At 40.8% G+C, this 15,494-nt stretch overlaps 2 long non-coding RNA genes across 2 annotated transcripts; both read left to right on the plus strand.

Annotated features, from left to right (window-relative positions):
• On the plus strand, window positions 1-2,160 carry LOC134449522 (uncharacterized). The gene is made up of 3 exons (XR_010034971.1): window positions 1-428; window positions 867-939; window positions 1,336-2,160. It is a non-coding gene; the product is annotated as an uncharacterized LOC134449522 (long non-coding RNA).
• Window positions 2,161-13,933: 11,773 nt separating this feature from the next.
• Window positions 13,934-14,525, plus strand: LOC134448577 (uncharacterized). Its single transcript, XR_010034796.1, has 3 exons — window positions 13,934-14,008; window positions 14,170-14,338; window positions 14,449-14,525. It is a non-coding gene; the product is annotated as an uncharacterized LOC134448577 (long non-coding RNA).
• The last annotated feature ends 969 nt before the right edge of the window (window positions 14,526-15,494 follow it).

Below are 15,494 nucleotides of genomic sequence, written 5' to 3' on the forward strand. Positions count from 1 at the left end.
TATAAAATGTTACTAATCCGGTCACTAATTGCATAACACCAGATTTATTGCAATAACAGACACACTTAACATTTCCAATCACTTATTGCATAAATGAATCACATACTAATCACTTATTGCATAAACAGCAGTTTTATTGCAGTAACAGACAACATAAAAAAACACAGTTAACAGACACAACCCGTAGAATCAATGAACTTTTTTTTTAAGTTTATAAAGTCACACAAAACCTATCCATGTATTTTTAAAAAGTCAAAGTTCTAACATGCTCTGTATTTCATGCTGTCAATATGAGATGCATACTAATGTTGTGTGTTATTATTGCAGCTGAGAAGATGGCCAAGATATCCTTATTGCTGGATGGTAGCTCTCTGGTCGTAGTGGACCATGTCTGCAAATGCTTCTGAACATTGACATAATTTCTAAAGGTTAGCAACCATTCACAAATTCACACCACATGTATGTGTGTTTCAAATGTCTTAACAGTTTGAAGCACACACTGTTAATCAGAGATGCGTCCTGTTCATGTCGTGTGTTATTTTGAGAGGATAGTTAAGGAATAATGGCAGCTGCCTGGTTACAGTACATTGATCCCCTTTGTAGCACCATGTCTAAAAATGCTGAGAAAAATCAGTTTGTAAATGTAAGCATTTTTTTATAAATCTGCACCAAATGTGTGTTTCAAATGTCTACTATCTAACAGTCTGAATAACACACTCATACATGACATGACCAATATGTTATGTGCTCGGAGCGGCAGTTTACAAACGCACCCTTGGTGCCTTCTAGTCACAATGACACTGAGCCCACCATTTCATTGATTGGCGTATTTGGGTCACATTTTCTCAATTTGTTGTATTTTCCAGGATTGTTGAGGACTCCCCCTCCATGCGTGACATCTTTGAGAAATAGCCACGCTTTCTGGATATGCCAAGTTTTGTAAGTCTGCCAATGTAACATTTTTTTAACCTTTGTTTAGAAAGAACAAGTCACGATATCATTGTGTGATTTGTTGACTTTGGCTATACTTGGTGTTCATTTAGCTTCCTCCTCTGATACTGCATGATTTATACCTTTCACTCAGTAGAGTAAAGCTTTATATAACCAGTTAAAACACGGTGTTATAAGTTTGCTGTTACCAGAATGGCAATTACTGAGTCGTAGTGCATTACTAAAGGCCCTATGTTATGTCATAGTAGAGTAGTACTATGGCAATTAACCTTTCAATGACTATTACAGCATGTTTCAGATGGTATGGTGTGCATTATGGGGCTAAGCACCATTGATGTCTCTCTCTCTTTCTCTCTCTCTCTCAAATCTTAAAAATTCTTTCAGACTGGAACCAACTTTGCATCCCTCGGCACTGACACTGAGAAGGTTTCAAGGGCCCCACTACTAGGAGGCCTGAAGAGTTTGACACGGCAGTGTCATCACTGCCAGGGATGACAACGTAACCATTCCTGTTGCTGATTGCCTGACGTGCGCAATGACAAGCTTTTCATGCTCTACTGGGTGTGTAACTTGGCATATCTACCACAGTTTAACTCTGTTTTTGCCTCTTTTGAATATGTGTACGATATAACCATCTCAACCAACAAGTGGGCCAAGGTACTGGAACATTTCTCACTTCAAGTTGCTCAGTAGTCACTGGACATTTTTTTAAAACATCTATGCAGACACCACCCCTCCACAACATACCATGTGTATTTTAATTACTTCTGATTCCACTGACATGCAGACTACATCCTATGCAAATTCAGGTAATTTACCTGGTACTGGAGAAACAGCATTGTATGCCATTCTAAGTGATAGTTGCCTCCTTGTTTTGCAAAAATGTACTGTTCTTTGAATATAACTTAAAGTAAGATCAGCTGGACTCTGAGGTTGTCTCCGGTTGTCAAGCACAACCTTAACGTTTTGTAAGTAAGTAATAGTCACAGGATATGCATGCATTTGTAATTTGAATTTTCGTTGAAAACGGCTCACCAAGCATAAAATGTTACCTCTGCTTTTGATTTTTAAAAAAAAAAAATGTCCCTTAATACCAGCCTGTCTTTTTGTTGTGTCCACACAACTTTACTATCATCAGTGTTGGGAAGGAACAGATTGCTGTAAGCAGATTTTGAGTTACTGTATCCCCATCCTTTCAGATCAGTGCTTTAAAGCCTTTTGAAATTAAATTGTTAATAAACTTTGTGAAAACAAACTCAAATCTTGGTTATTGGTTATGATTGATATAGCTTTGAAACTGTTAATTTGGAGTGAAGTAATTGCAGTGTCCATCTAACCTATCTATCTATCTAAAATTTTAACCAATGTCTGTGTCGGACACATACTAATCGAACAAATTGGTCAAAACAACCATTTGGGGATTGGTACATTTGTGACTAATAAAGATTGGTTAAACATAGCCAATCTATAGGTCAAAACAACCGATTTAGAATTGGTTAGTTTTTTAACTAATTTAAATCGGTTGAAATTTTAACAAAAGTCTAATCGGTTATTTTGACTATTATTTTCATTGGACACATATTAATCGAGCAGATTGGTTAAAAACGACTATTTTTTTGTTTATTTCAACCAATCTGTTTTTAGAGTGTACATGTAGGCCTATTTGTGGTCTGTTAGGGCCTGAAAATGTAAATATGCCTGTACCCTCTGTTTTGAGGGGAACTGCTTACCAGACGTTGTCTGCAGCACCTTCACATCACTCCCTACTGCCTAATGAGCCTGCACACAAATATGCAGCATTATAGATTTATGGGAGCAGTCACACATTTCCCTCAAAGGAGTTATATTCAGTTCCATCCTTCTCTTGTATATCTACTATGGCTACTGTGACATAAATACAAAATATTTGGAGGTACTGGAGGGTATTCCTCAAAAATACACACAGGTGTAATGATATGTGACATCAGGACTTGGTCGTCAAAATTGTGAAGTCCTTTTGACAACTGCTGGTACCTGTAGACCATATCACACCTGTCACAGGCCTTTGTGAATATAGAAACACCTACAGTATGGTAAACAAAGGAAAGTGCAGAAGAAGACTCAGAATGTTAGCCATGACACAATTATGATACATACTGTATTAGTCGGGGAGGAACGGTAGCCTACCATGCACCCCCCCCACAACAAAACGCCATATGACTTTTTTTGATCTTCAAGATGTCCTGAATAAGAATTTGAGTGGTAACAGTAATATAACTCACTCCCACTATACTTTTCACATCATATTGTATATGACCCCAGAATGCTCAATGCATTCTAGTAGTACACTGCCAAGTCCTCTAGAGCCATGATTCAGTTGGTTATCATAGCTTATGATATACCATATGAAAGCTTGGAGTCTGTAGTATACATTATACTGTATTTGGTGTACCTTTTTGCATAGCAACGGTTGCTAGGCAAAGCATCTTCCTTAGCAACCAACATCAGTGACACAGTTCCTCTGTGATTACATTGCGCTATGATGTCTGGATCTAGACCACTTTTCCAAGGTTCAACATGACTTGTTTGAACCTCCAAGATGTCCTTAATAAGAATTTGAGTGGTAACAGTAATATAACTCATTCCTACTATACTCTTGTACATCATATTGTATATGACCCCAGTACGCTCTATACGTTTTAGTTCTATGTAGTAAACTGCCAAGGCCTCTACAGCCATTTTGCAGGTTATTTATATTATTATATGATTTTGGTTATCATAGTTTGTTATATACAATATGAAACATTGGAGTATGTAGTTTATGAACATTGTCATATTTTTGGTGTACTTATAACATTTGGGAAAATATACTTGGTTTAGTGGTATGATGTCTGAGAGCTCTGGGTTTTTTCCCCTTGATTCTTTAAATGACCAATTCTTACATAAAGACCTTAAAAGGAAATATATTAACAATTTGGAAATGTCCAAACCCTAATGTGATGTAAGCACTAACTACTTGAACTATTGACAATGTTGCAATCTGTACGGCCTGTGTCACTGTCACAGTCGATGCAAGTTGGTGCGCATGACCACAAGACCCCAATAGAAGGAAACCGGTTGAATCATAAATAACGTTTATTGAACATTTGGGGAAAGCTATAGTCCAAGGCGGGAAGTTCATTTACTGCTGCTGTCACTGTCTGTGCTTGACCAATCACTTTCAATTTCACTCTCACTGCTACCACCACAGTGCACTTTACAGTGATACAGCTGGTGATGATGCTCTCAATGGTTCCTCTGTAGAAGGTGGTCATTATGGCTGGTGGGGCACTGGCATGCCTCAGTTTGCGCAGGAAGTAGAGGCGTTACTGGGCTTTCTTGGCCAGTGATGCAGTGTTGGTGGTCCAGGAGAGGTCCTCGCTGATGTGTACTTCAAGGAATTTTGTGCTGCTCACCCTCTCCATAGCAGCACCATCGATGGTCAGTGGCAGGAGTTGGTGGTGACCTTTCTGGAAGTTGACAACAATCTCCTTTGTCTTGCTGACATTCAGTAGGAGATTTTTGACGCTGCACCACCTGACTAGGTGGTCCACCTCTGTCCTGTAGTGTGTCTCATCAATGTTGGTGATGAGACCCGTCAGGGTTGTGTCATCTGCAAACTTCACCAGGTGGTTGGTGCTGTGGGATATTTTGCAGTCGTGTGTGAGCAGGGTGAAGAGTAAAGGGCTTAGCACACACCATAGTGGAGCTCCTGTGCTCAGCGTGATGGTGTCCGAAGTGTTGTTGCCAACATGCACTGCTTGTGGTCTCTGGCACAGGACGTTTAGCAGCCAGTTGCAGAGGGAGGTGCTGAGGCCCATATTGTCCAGTTCGCATATCAGCTGTTGGGGTATGATGGTATTGAATGCTGAGCTGAAGTCAATCGTTGAAGCAGGATGGAGATGACTTCTTTGGTACCGATATGATGGTGACGGCTTTGAAGCAGGAGGGGACAATGGCTTGTTGTAGTGAGGTGTTGAAGATGTCAGTGGAGACATGCTTTAGTTCTTCAGCACAGTCTTTCAGCATCCGTCCAGGGATGTTGTCTGGGGCTGTTGCTTTGTGTGTGTTGATCCTGAGAGCCCTCTTCATGCTATCAACAGGTAGACACAGGTATTCTGTGGGTGGGTCTTGTTTTGTTCCTCGAAGTGTGTGAAAAAGCTGTTGAGGTCGTTCAGCAGGGATGTGTTGTTTTTGCAGCTCCGAGGTGATGGCTTGTAGTCAGTGATAGCTTGGATGTCCTTCCATAGGCTCCGTGCATCTCTGCTTGTGTGTATTCTTGCTTTGCCTTTCTAATGCCTTGTGACAAGTTGGCCATAGCTGTTTTCATGCCCGCTTCATCCCCAGCTCTGAAGGCTTTGTCTCTTGCCCTCAGCAGCCTGTGGACGTCCCCTGTCAGCCATGGCTTCTGGTTGGCTCGAGTGATTATTGTTTTTGTGTCTGTGACGTCGTCTATGCATTTGGTGATGTAGGATGTGACTGTATCTTTATACTCCTCAATGTCTATTTGGTTGTTGTTGGTGGCAACTTGTTTAAAAATATCACAGTCAGTTATTTCAAAGCAGTTTTGGAGGGCGGATAAATCCCATTCCTAATTATGATGCGCTTATCAATTTTCAAAACCCTTTAAATAATTTTAAAACTATAATATTCTAATATATCATAATTGGCTAACATTGTAGAAGGGAGTCATTTAAAGAATCGAAAAAAAATCAGAGCTCTCAGACATCATATCATGAACCAAGTATATCTTCCCAAATGTCATAGATAGGCCTACACTATACATATGTAATATTCATAAACTACACACTCCAAGCTTTCATATGGTACATAACAAGCTATGATAACCAACTGCAAAATGGCTGTAGAGGCCTTGGCAGTTTACTACTACATAGAACTAAAACGTGTAGAGCATACTGGAGTCATATAGCCTACAATATGATGTACAAGAGTATAGTAGGAATGCGTTATATTACTGTTACCACTCAAATTCTTATTAAGGACATCTTGGAGGTTTAAGCAAGTCATGTTGAACCTTGGAAAAGTGGTCTAGATCCAGACATCATAGCGCAATGTAATCAGAGAGGAACTGTGTCACTGATGCTGGTTGTTAAGGAAGATGCTTTGCCTAGCAACCGTTGCTATGCAAAAAGCTACACTAAATACAGTTTTATATATGTATACTGCAGACTCCAAGCTTTCATATGGTATATCATAAGCTATGATAACCAACTGAATCATGGCTCTAGAGGACTTGGCAGTGTACTACTAGAATGCATTGAGCATTCTGGGGTCATATGCAATATGATGTGAAAAAGCATAGTGGGAGTGAGTTATATTACTGTTACCACTCAAATTCTTATTCAGGACATCTTGACGATCAAAAAAAATCATATGGCGTTTTGTTGTGGGGGGGGTGCATGGTAGGCTACCGTTCCTCCCCGTCTATATATATACGTATATACCTATTATATATAATATATACCTATTACATATACCTATTACAAATGTATAACAACACCATATTTACCTTCCAACACATCATTACTTAAGAGTTTTATCCACACCAGCTCACTCAGTGCCGCCGCACACTCCACACACACAGACGCTCTTGGCAGCAATCTCTCTGGGAAGTTGCTTTTGTGATGTCTGGTGGGATGTCTGCTGAGATCTTTTTGTTGTCAATGATGTATCACAGCATGACTCATTCTCCCCCACATCCTCCTCCATTTGGCAGGTAAAGATGCTCTCCTCCATACTCCGAGCTCTGCGGAACAAGGAGGGTTTGGTGCTACTTTGCCATTGCAGGACATCCGTGCCCTTGTGCATTCAAAGTGCCATGTGATGTTTTTCATGTTGTATGACACTACAACCCTAATCAGATGTACAAAGCGGATTCCAAAAAAGTTGGGACACTTGGTATTTTGTGAATAAAATCAAAATGCTGGCATTTTCAAAACATTCAACCCATGCATAAGATGAACAATGGCACTAGGTCAACATAGGAACAGTTAAAATGAGGCAAAAGCATTGTTTTGAGGGAAATATGTGGTCATTTAAAATTCGACCCATGCAACAGATCTCAAAAAAGTTGGGACAGGGCCAAAAAATGTTGTAATAGTTGAATAATTCTAAAAATAACAAGAGGAGGAATATTTTGAAAGGAACTATATTTACTGCCAACATGAATGCACAGATAAAATAACATCACAGAAAGGCTGTGGCACTCAATAGCGAAGATTTTGAGAGAATTACTGATCTATTACACAGAAAGATTGAATTATCAAAATTGCAGGCATATAAGGCCTATTTCTGTAATGTAGAGTTCTGTGAAATCATTGCACGAGTTATGAGATCATGACATACCCATCGTCAATAAGCCAACTATGACACTCCAACAATGACAGCTGTTGAAAAAATGACCATAAACACAACACTTGATTAAGGCACATGATGCAGACATTAAACAGAGTTGCAAGTGGCAAAGCTCATTCTATATGGACCTAGGTGACATGTGAAACTGTCCTCTGATTACAGAATGGAAAATATTTCATTCTTTTTTAAAATCATGGAGTCATGCACCCTCCAGGTTATGAAGAAAATGAATACTTCAGCTTGATTTAGTGGTCAGTCTGAAAGACAGCATATATGATGGTAAAGGGGTGCAGAGGTGCCTTGGTTATGGTCTTCTTACTCATGTAGAGCATTAAAATGAGGGCTGAATGATATATTCAGACTTTAAACAGCATACATAGCTACCAAGGCATTATATTTTGGAGCAGTCTTAAGATATTGTCCCATAATGATGGCAAATTTCAATCTCTACTATGTTCCAATAGTGTGGTTCCATCATAAGAGTAAACAGGTGACAAAATTGTTTTCTTGCAGTGAGGATATGCCACGTATTAAGCATAACAAGAAGGTAAACAAGTCGAAGAACACACCTATCAGTTGAGCTGCTGAAATCATGTCTCGCACATCAAAATATCTATTTTTTAAATAAAATCATGCCATCAGTCAAAGTATTTAAATGTTAAGTCTCCTCCCTTGTGTTGTGTTTAGTCTTATCCAACATAAAAAGCATTTTATTGGCCCTGTCCCAACTTTTTTGGAATTTGTTGCAAGGGTGAAATTTTAAATTATCACATAATTACCCCAAAACAATAATTCTGCTTGGCTTTAACAACTGATATGTTGTCTGTACACAATGCTCTACCTTATTAACATATTGAATGTTTTGAAAATGCCAGCATTTTGATTTTATTCACAAAATACCAAGTGTCCCAACTTTTTTGGAATCCGCTTTGTAATATGACGTGTGGGGTTCGTAGATCGACACATCACACCTCTTTTGAGTTGGGCCACAGACTGTTACCAAGCATGACCACGGCCTGATTAATGCACAGGCTAGATATGGCTGCAGCCTAGGGGCCCCGACCTGCCATGGGGCCCTCAAAGGTGAAAAATTGCAGAATTATAAGATACAGTATTGACAAATTCATCTGTTGTGTGGGATAGAGTTGGAAAACATTTTATCCTTAATTCCTAGCTGGTAATTATGACACTGTCTATGTAAATTTGTTATGAAATTCGCTTTCTGGTTGGCCCACAGCAACCTGTAGCCTAGGGGCCCCAGGCCATCTTAATCCGGCTCTGAGCATGACAGTGGGACCCCTGCCTCTGCTGCCAGTCTCTGCCGAGCCGTGCACAGCTTCATTTTATCCATTCCAAACCACCTGTCCCTCACCATCTCCTCCCGGCTGCTTTCAGGTAAAAGAGGGGCTGCAACACCTGGTGGACAAAAGGCCAGCGATCTTAAGTGGCAATGGCACTCAAAGGCCAGTAGCTTGGACCTTTCCGCACACTTATAGTTTAATCGACAGGCATTCTCTTCACAACCACACCCTTGCTGAGCACCCCAGGTCTTTTTTTCGCACATGGATTGGATTGGCCTGCATGGGGTGCAGAAGGACTTTGCCACAGCAAACACCCCAGTCCTGCTGTCAATGCACTGTGATGGTAAGGCGAAGGGCGTTGATGTCTTCTTTCACCACCAAACGCTTCCTTTGCATGCGAGCGCACTGCACAGGTTTGTCATAGCTGAAGGCCACACCAACAATGGTGTTTTTCTTCTGGGCCAATGGGAGCTGATGGTGAGCCTGGGGCTGCTGCTGGTGGGCCTGTAGCTGCTGGAGGGCCTAGGCTAGGGCTGCGTCTGGGCCAGCAGGAGTTAGTGGTGTTGGCTTGCCAAATTTGACACGAATGTGTCTTTTTTGGCTGCTGTGTATAGCCCTACAATGGAAATGTGCAATAGGTCTGCACTGCAGGTTGCATTTTGCAACGTGGTAACCTTTAAATAGCCTAACAGGTACGTCATTGAAACAGAGTAGGGCCTACATTTTACAGCACGGGTGGGGAACCTGTCTCGAGGGACATTTGCGGCCCATGAAGCCGTTTTATCCCCCCCCAAACATAATTTTAATATGTAGCTTCATATGAAATATGACATATTTTGTAAAGGAATCTTAGAAATTGCATTTGCAATACAAATGCTACATTCAGGGGACCTAGAGAAGGTGGAGTCTGTTGTAAAGGTGGCTGCCTTCAATATACTGTAGGCCTAAAGTGCAGGGGGAATATCCTGGTTTGTGTTCATAGTACGGCCCTTGGAGCAATTTGAATTGGCCCTTCGAATTAAAAAGGTTCCCCACCCCTGTTTTACAGGAAATATAGCCTAATACTTGTCCAATATTTAAATTGCATTAACTGCATTGCATTTGTACCATCATTTTTTCTTCTGTAGCCTGATCAAAAACATGATAGGCCTACAATAATTGATTGTTGTCCTTTGGGGGGAGGGAAATGGAAATACAAGCACCAGACGCTGTGCATTGTAAACAGCCAACTCATTTTTGGCGAGCTAATGCCATGCTCAGCCATCACTAGTTCCAGCGAGGGTATGTGCTCAAACTTTTCCATGACACTATGCACGAAAGACCTCGTGCACTGTGCACTGACACAAGTGCGTGATTTGAGACGTAGCCTCTGTCAGATCCCTCTTCTGAGCAGGTGCACCCAATTACGGCACTGATTGGCCGTAATTAGCAGCAGGTTTGTTCTGAGCAAAAGGCACGTTGTGGCATTCAGTTCGGTTTGCAACAGAGCAGCAACATCTCCGTTGTGGGCTACTAACAAAAAGTTGCGTTTATAGAGGCCATGGCACAGAAAATACCGTTTTACATGTATGTCAGCTACCAGAACAACGCCAAGTTAACTTAACTTAGGGTAGAATATGGCCTGCACTTCCACGAGATATGGCTACAACTTTAGGCAGTTTCACAATCACTAGGCCTACGCTACAAAGTTGCAATTGAAGCCTGAATCAGTGCCAATGCCACGGTAGCAGTGCGACGTCTGTAAGTAAAACATTTTTCTTTTACAAGAGTAGGCATAGGCATCGTGGGTTATGATTGAAACGTATCCTATTTCCAGGCGTGGTATCGTTTGGTAATGTTTGAACTTCATCATAATCATAACACTGTTCCGAAGTTTGCTTTTGTACGGGGAAAAACACGTGACATATTGCAATATGAAACCGTAAACGGTTTCAATTTTCCGAAAGAAACTGCCGTAGGCCTATTTTGCTGCCACACCGACCAGCGCGCGCATTCATGCGTTTGGCCCAGAGCTGTTGTAATGATTGATTGTGATTAGGCCTACCTCCCACTTCATTGATAGACTAGTAGACAGTGGTTCCCAAACTTTCCCCCCTTGTACATTTCAATGTGGTTCGCGCACCCCTTAAGCGAATATTTTGGTGTACTTATGGCCACTCAAATAGCTTCAGTGCACAAATCATTGTACATTATGCAGAGTCATCTAGGTAATCATCATTTCCAATAGACTTGATGTTTCTTCAAGCATACAATGCACCATTAAATAAAAAACAACTTAATTTTCATTAATGCTGTATAAAAACACACATATCCGCCATGGCTCAATCCAGCTCGCGCACCCCCTTATGGCAGGCCACGCACCCCCAGGGGTTCACGCACCCCAGTATGGGAAACCCTGGACTAAGACAACATCATCATAATTTATGACAAAGAAACACTTTATTTCACCAATAATAATAAAAATAGATGTGCCATCGTTTTATGCGTTATGTCGTCTACATAGTAGCGTCAAATATTTGGAAGTTAGTGGGGCGAAAGTAGGCCTATGAGCCTAGTCAAATATATGGAGGTAATAATGTGTCAGATAACGAGGGGATATTCATGTCATTTGCTCGAATTGGGCCATTGTGCAAATATGGCTTTCACCAGGAGAGGGCCCTGTTACTGAAACTTCAAGTTCCAACCCAATTTTTGAAATAGAGTGCGTTACAATATGTGACCTTGCCTCCTCCACTTGTGCTTGTCTCCTCGTACGAGGAAGTAGCCTAATATGTTATGATGACATCACTGACCACAGCATTATATTTCAATATTTTGCAAAAGCTCAATTGTAAAGCCTTCTTCTCATTTGCAATTGGGATGGTGAATGAAAAACAGCCCCTCAAAAGTTGTTGTGGCTAGGCTGACAGCTGGGAAACTTTTATGCGAGTACATTTAGGGTTTAACCCCAAAAAAAATGATACAAAAGGTTTTTTTCTGGATTCTATTACTATTGGACCTGCTAAATGACACACTAAAAATCTAGCAAAATCTGACTTCGGGACATGAGTTATTTTCAACATGGCTGCCATAGGCTTATTATAAGGGTCGAGAGACACTCCAGGTGAATAGGCCAAAAAATGTAGCTTGCCAATATCAACATGAAACTTAATCCGGTGATTACTGACATATTTGTGAGAATAAAATGTATTGCAAGTTTTCTGAAATGTTATGTTTTAATATGGTACTTGGACTTCTATCTAATTAAATATGCATTACATTTCAAAATGCAAAATCTGAAAAAGCCAAGCTCAAAATTACTCTTTTTATTTTGTTTCTAGTAAGCCAGAAGATATCTTCAGAAGAGATTATGGACATCTCTTTTTGTTTTGTAGTAAATCTAAAAATCTTTGTGCAGACTCACCAGCTGGCTTTTTTTTTTTTCAAAACACGATTATTGAACATCTCACTTCAATGCAAATAATTGAGTTTTATGTTTCTCAAGTTCTTCCAGACATTCTTTGAGTCTGGTGGTATCATTCTTAGCATGTATCAAGGGCAAGGTCAGCTGTCCTCAAATCATAGCCTCTCCACAAAGGTGTCCTAAGGGCTGGTGCTGGGACTCCTATTTGCCATGTACACCACGTCACTGGGCCATGTTATCTGTTCCCACAGCTTCTCATACTACTGTTACACCGATGAGGCACAGTTATACCTGTACTTTGTGCCAGATGACTCCACGGTCTACGCACACATTTCCGCTTGCCTCTCTGAACTATCCACAAGTATGAAGGAATGCCACCTTCAGTTGAGCCTGGCTCAAACTGCACTGCTGGTGATCCCAGCCAAAGATTTAGGTTGCCATGATATTGGACTCAATATGAATTCTGCTACTGTTGCCTCAAATAAGGCCACAAGAAATCTAGGTGTCATTGTTGTGAGGCATACATGCAATATTGTTGTGTGCAGTGTGTGTGGAGCGCTGCGTCACAATCACAAGGGGAGCTGGAGATTCTCTGGCTCTTCACTTCCTGTTCCCAACACACGGTATTGATCCACCTGTGTCCAAAGACGCCATCTGATTGCTACTGAGAGGCTGGACTTGTGCCCTGTGTCTATAGAATTCAAAGTTTTAGGCTGCATTTTTGTCACTGACAAGCTAACATTTGCACTGACTGCAAGCTAATTTGTTACATGGATGGTAATACGCTATAAGGTTGCAGTTGCAAAGCCAAAGCATCGATTGTTCACTTTGCCCACCCTTTCCCTGTTTGTCACCCAGGCCACCTTAGGAACAACACCGAAGTTCAAGGATGCGTCTTGCCAAACAGACCCACCCAGTCTGTCTACCAGGGGTACACAGCTATCTGTTGGTACTTCACGCCATCATGTGAAGAGCAGAGGTTTGTGATTTTGTCCATTTTTCAACCAGTCTCTTTTCTATTTTAGTATCATTGAACCTATACTGTAGCTTACTGTATCGATTTTGTTGTTATTCTTGTGTTGTCACAATGCTAATTGTGTAAAATGCATCGCAAACACAGGCACTCAAATGCCATGCACTACAGCTATTGAAGCGTCCTGGAAACCCCTGACCTCTATGCCAATTAAGCCATGGCCATCTAAAAGACCACGACCAGCTGTGGAGGAGGAAGGTGCAGATGAAGGGAACGACGATCCTCAGTAACCGCTGAGCCACATGACTCCACATATGTGCCCGACCAATTCATGATGTTGGACTTGGAATTATTATTGGAATTATTGCAGACTAAGTAAGTGTTCGTGGGTTCGTGCTATCTCAGGGTTTTCCCCGGCACTTAATCGTTGGCCACCGTGACAATAAACACCAACCACCTTCACTATTGCAAATAAAAAGATTTTGTGTTGTGAATATAAGTTTTAATGTAATGCAAGTTGCTTCACCCAATATCTTTTAGGGGGTTTCATATCATAGTCCATATAAAACCGCTTTATATGTCATATGAAACCATCACCAGTGTAAAGCCAAAGCGGTTTCATGTCTCTGATACCAGTTAACACCTACCACCTTGACTAATGACAAATGCTGCATGGGATGGGGAAACGCTGCAACCGACATCTCTATGTAAACTAAAAACACAACTTGTCACATTCTTCTTTCTTAGACACACCACACGATTTGGCCACACAGATGTGAAAAATGGGCTTGGGAAATCTTTGAAAATTGACCTCTTAAAAAATGAAGTCACACCACACATACAAGGCACTCTCGACGATGCACCAGAAATGTGCCAAATGTGACTATTACCGGGAAAGGACTCAGCTGGTGATGGCGACCTGTCCAGTCACTAACCTACAACTCTCAGCTGCACTTCAACGGCACATCATTCTTCCAGTTGAACAAGGTATCGAATCACACTTTGCACTCACGAAAACATTTCTATGTATTTTGTATGGCACAAATGACACGTATATCATACTTAATCTTGTTCATGTCTTGTCATATTAAGATCCAAAGACCAGAATTGTTGAAAAATGTGGTAATGAATTATCATTTCACTTGTAGGTATTCAAAGCCTCAGGTCCATTGGATATAAAGCATTCAGAAGACATGCACAGACATATCTGAAGCCAGCAGTGATCCACAAAGGGCATCAGTTTCAGGAAAGACAGTGGAAAAAAATCAAGCCAGCGAAAAGTCAAACTTGGTAGACATATGTGGGCAGACAGTCCAGGTAAGCCTATTTATTGACTCGCAATGTATATAGCCCCATTATACACGTTGTTCCACCAGTGGAAAGCTGTAATAGTCTTTCAAAAGCACTACATTGCTTATGTGTTGCAGGTCACAGAGCTAAGTATGGCAACTACTCGCTGATGAACCTGGAAAACAACAATATAATTGATATGCAGCTTGTTCAGGTGAGTAGATACTTCAATATCATTTTAGTGGTTTTGTCATTGTGGGTTTTATGCATTCATCCTTGTTTTTATTCATACATACTTACTTTTTATTCCACAATAGCAAGGTTGGAGATAGCCACAAGAGTTATGACATTGGAGGTAGCCACGACTTTGTGACCAACCAACATCCTCAAACTTATATCTGTGGGATCGTGACATCCAGCATTTTTTTGTCTGGCATCTCAAAAAGGATAATGTTTGTCTATTAGCTTAATTTAAGACATAAGTTTTGTTATCCAACGCTGGAGGGATGCATGAAAAAAGATGGAATCATGAAGAAATTAGACAAAGCATTTTGCAAGTTTTCAAGTATACACCCAAAATATAGTAATTGTATGAGTGAATAACCATTTGATGACAAAGGCAATAGGCATATTTTAAACATGGACTCCAAGCGTGGGGACCTGTCTCACAAGACTTTTCTTTGTCTTTTTCTTTACGTTTCCACCAGGTCTATCTAAGAAATTCTTCACAGCAGATGGGACATAAGGACTAAAGGAAGCTACCGGTAAGCTCTCTGCAAACGCAGCGCTGTGCTCACAATACAGTGGACATGTGAATTGCTTGTCTCTCGTAAGCAATGATGGTTTTAAGTGCTGTAATCAGTGCTGTACAGCCAGACACTTGGTAAATGGTTGTAATGTTTGTTAGTTGCTAATGGGCCCTTCTCAAAACCTAGGACAGTGCACTTCCAAGTGTATCAGCCTAATTAGTCACGCCCAGTGATTGGATATTCCGTAGAGTTCACCAAAGAGTATCCAATCACTGGGTGTGACTCTACGGAATATCCAATCACTGGGTGTGACTAATTACTCTGATACATTTGGAAGTGCACCGTCCTAGGTTTTGAGAAGGGCCCATTGTGTGTAACTCATTTTCATCACGTCAGTTTAGTTCCATTTTAGTTTGCTTTGTAATTGATGTGTA

Source organism: Engraulis encrasicolus, chromosome 5 (assembly GCF_034702125.1).
Source record: "Engraulis encrasicolus isolate BLACKSEA-1 chromosome 5, IST_EnEncr_1.0, whole genome shotgun sequence".
In the NCBI taxonomy this organism is placed as follows: Eukaryota; Metazoa; Chordata; class Actinopteri; order Clupeiformes; family Engraulidae; genus Engraulis; species Engraulis encrasicolus.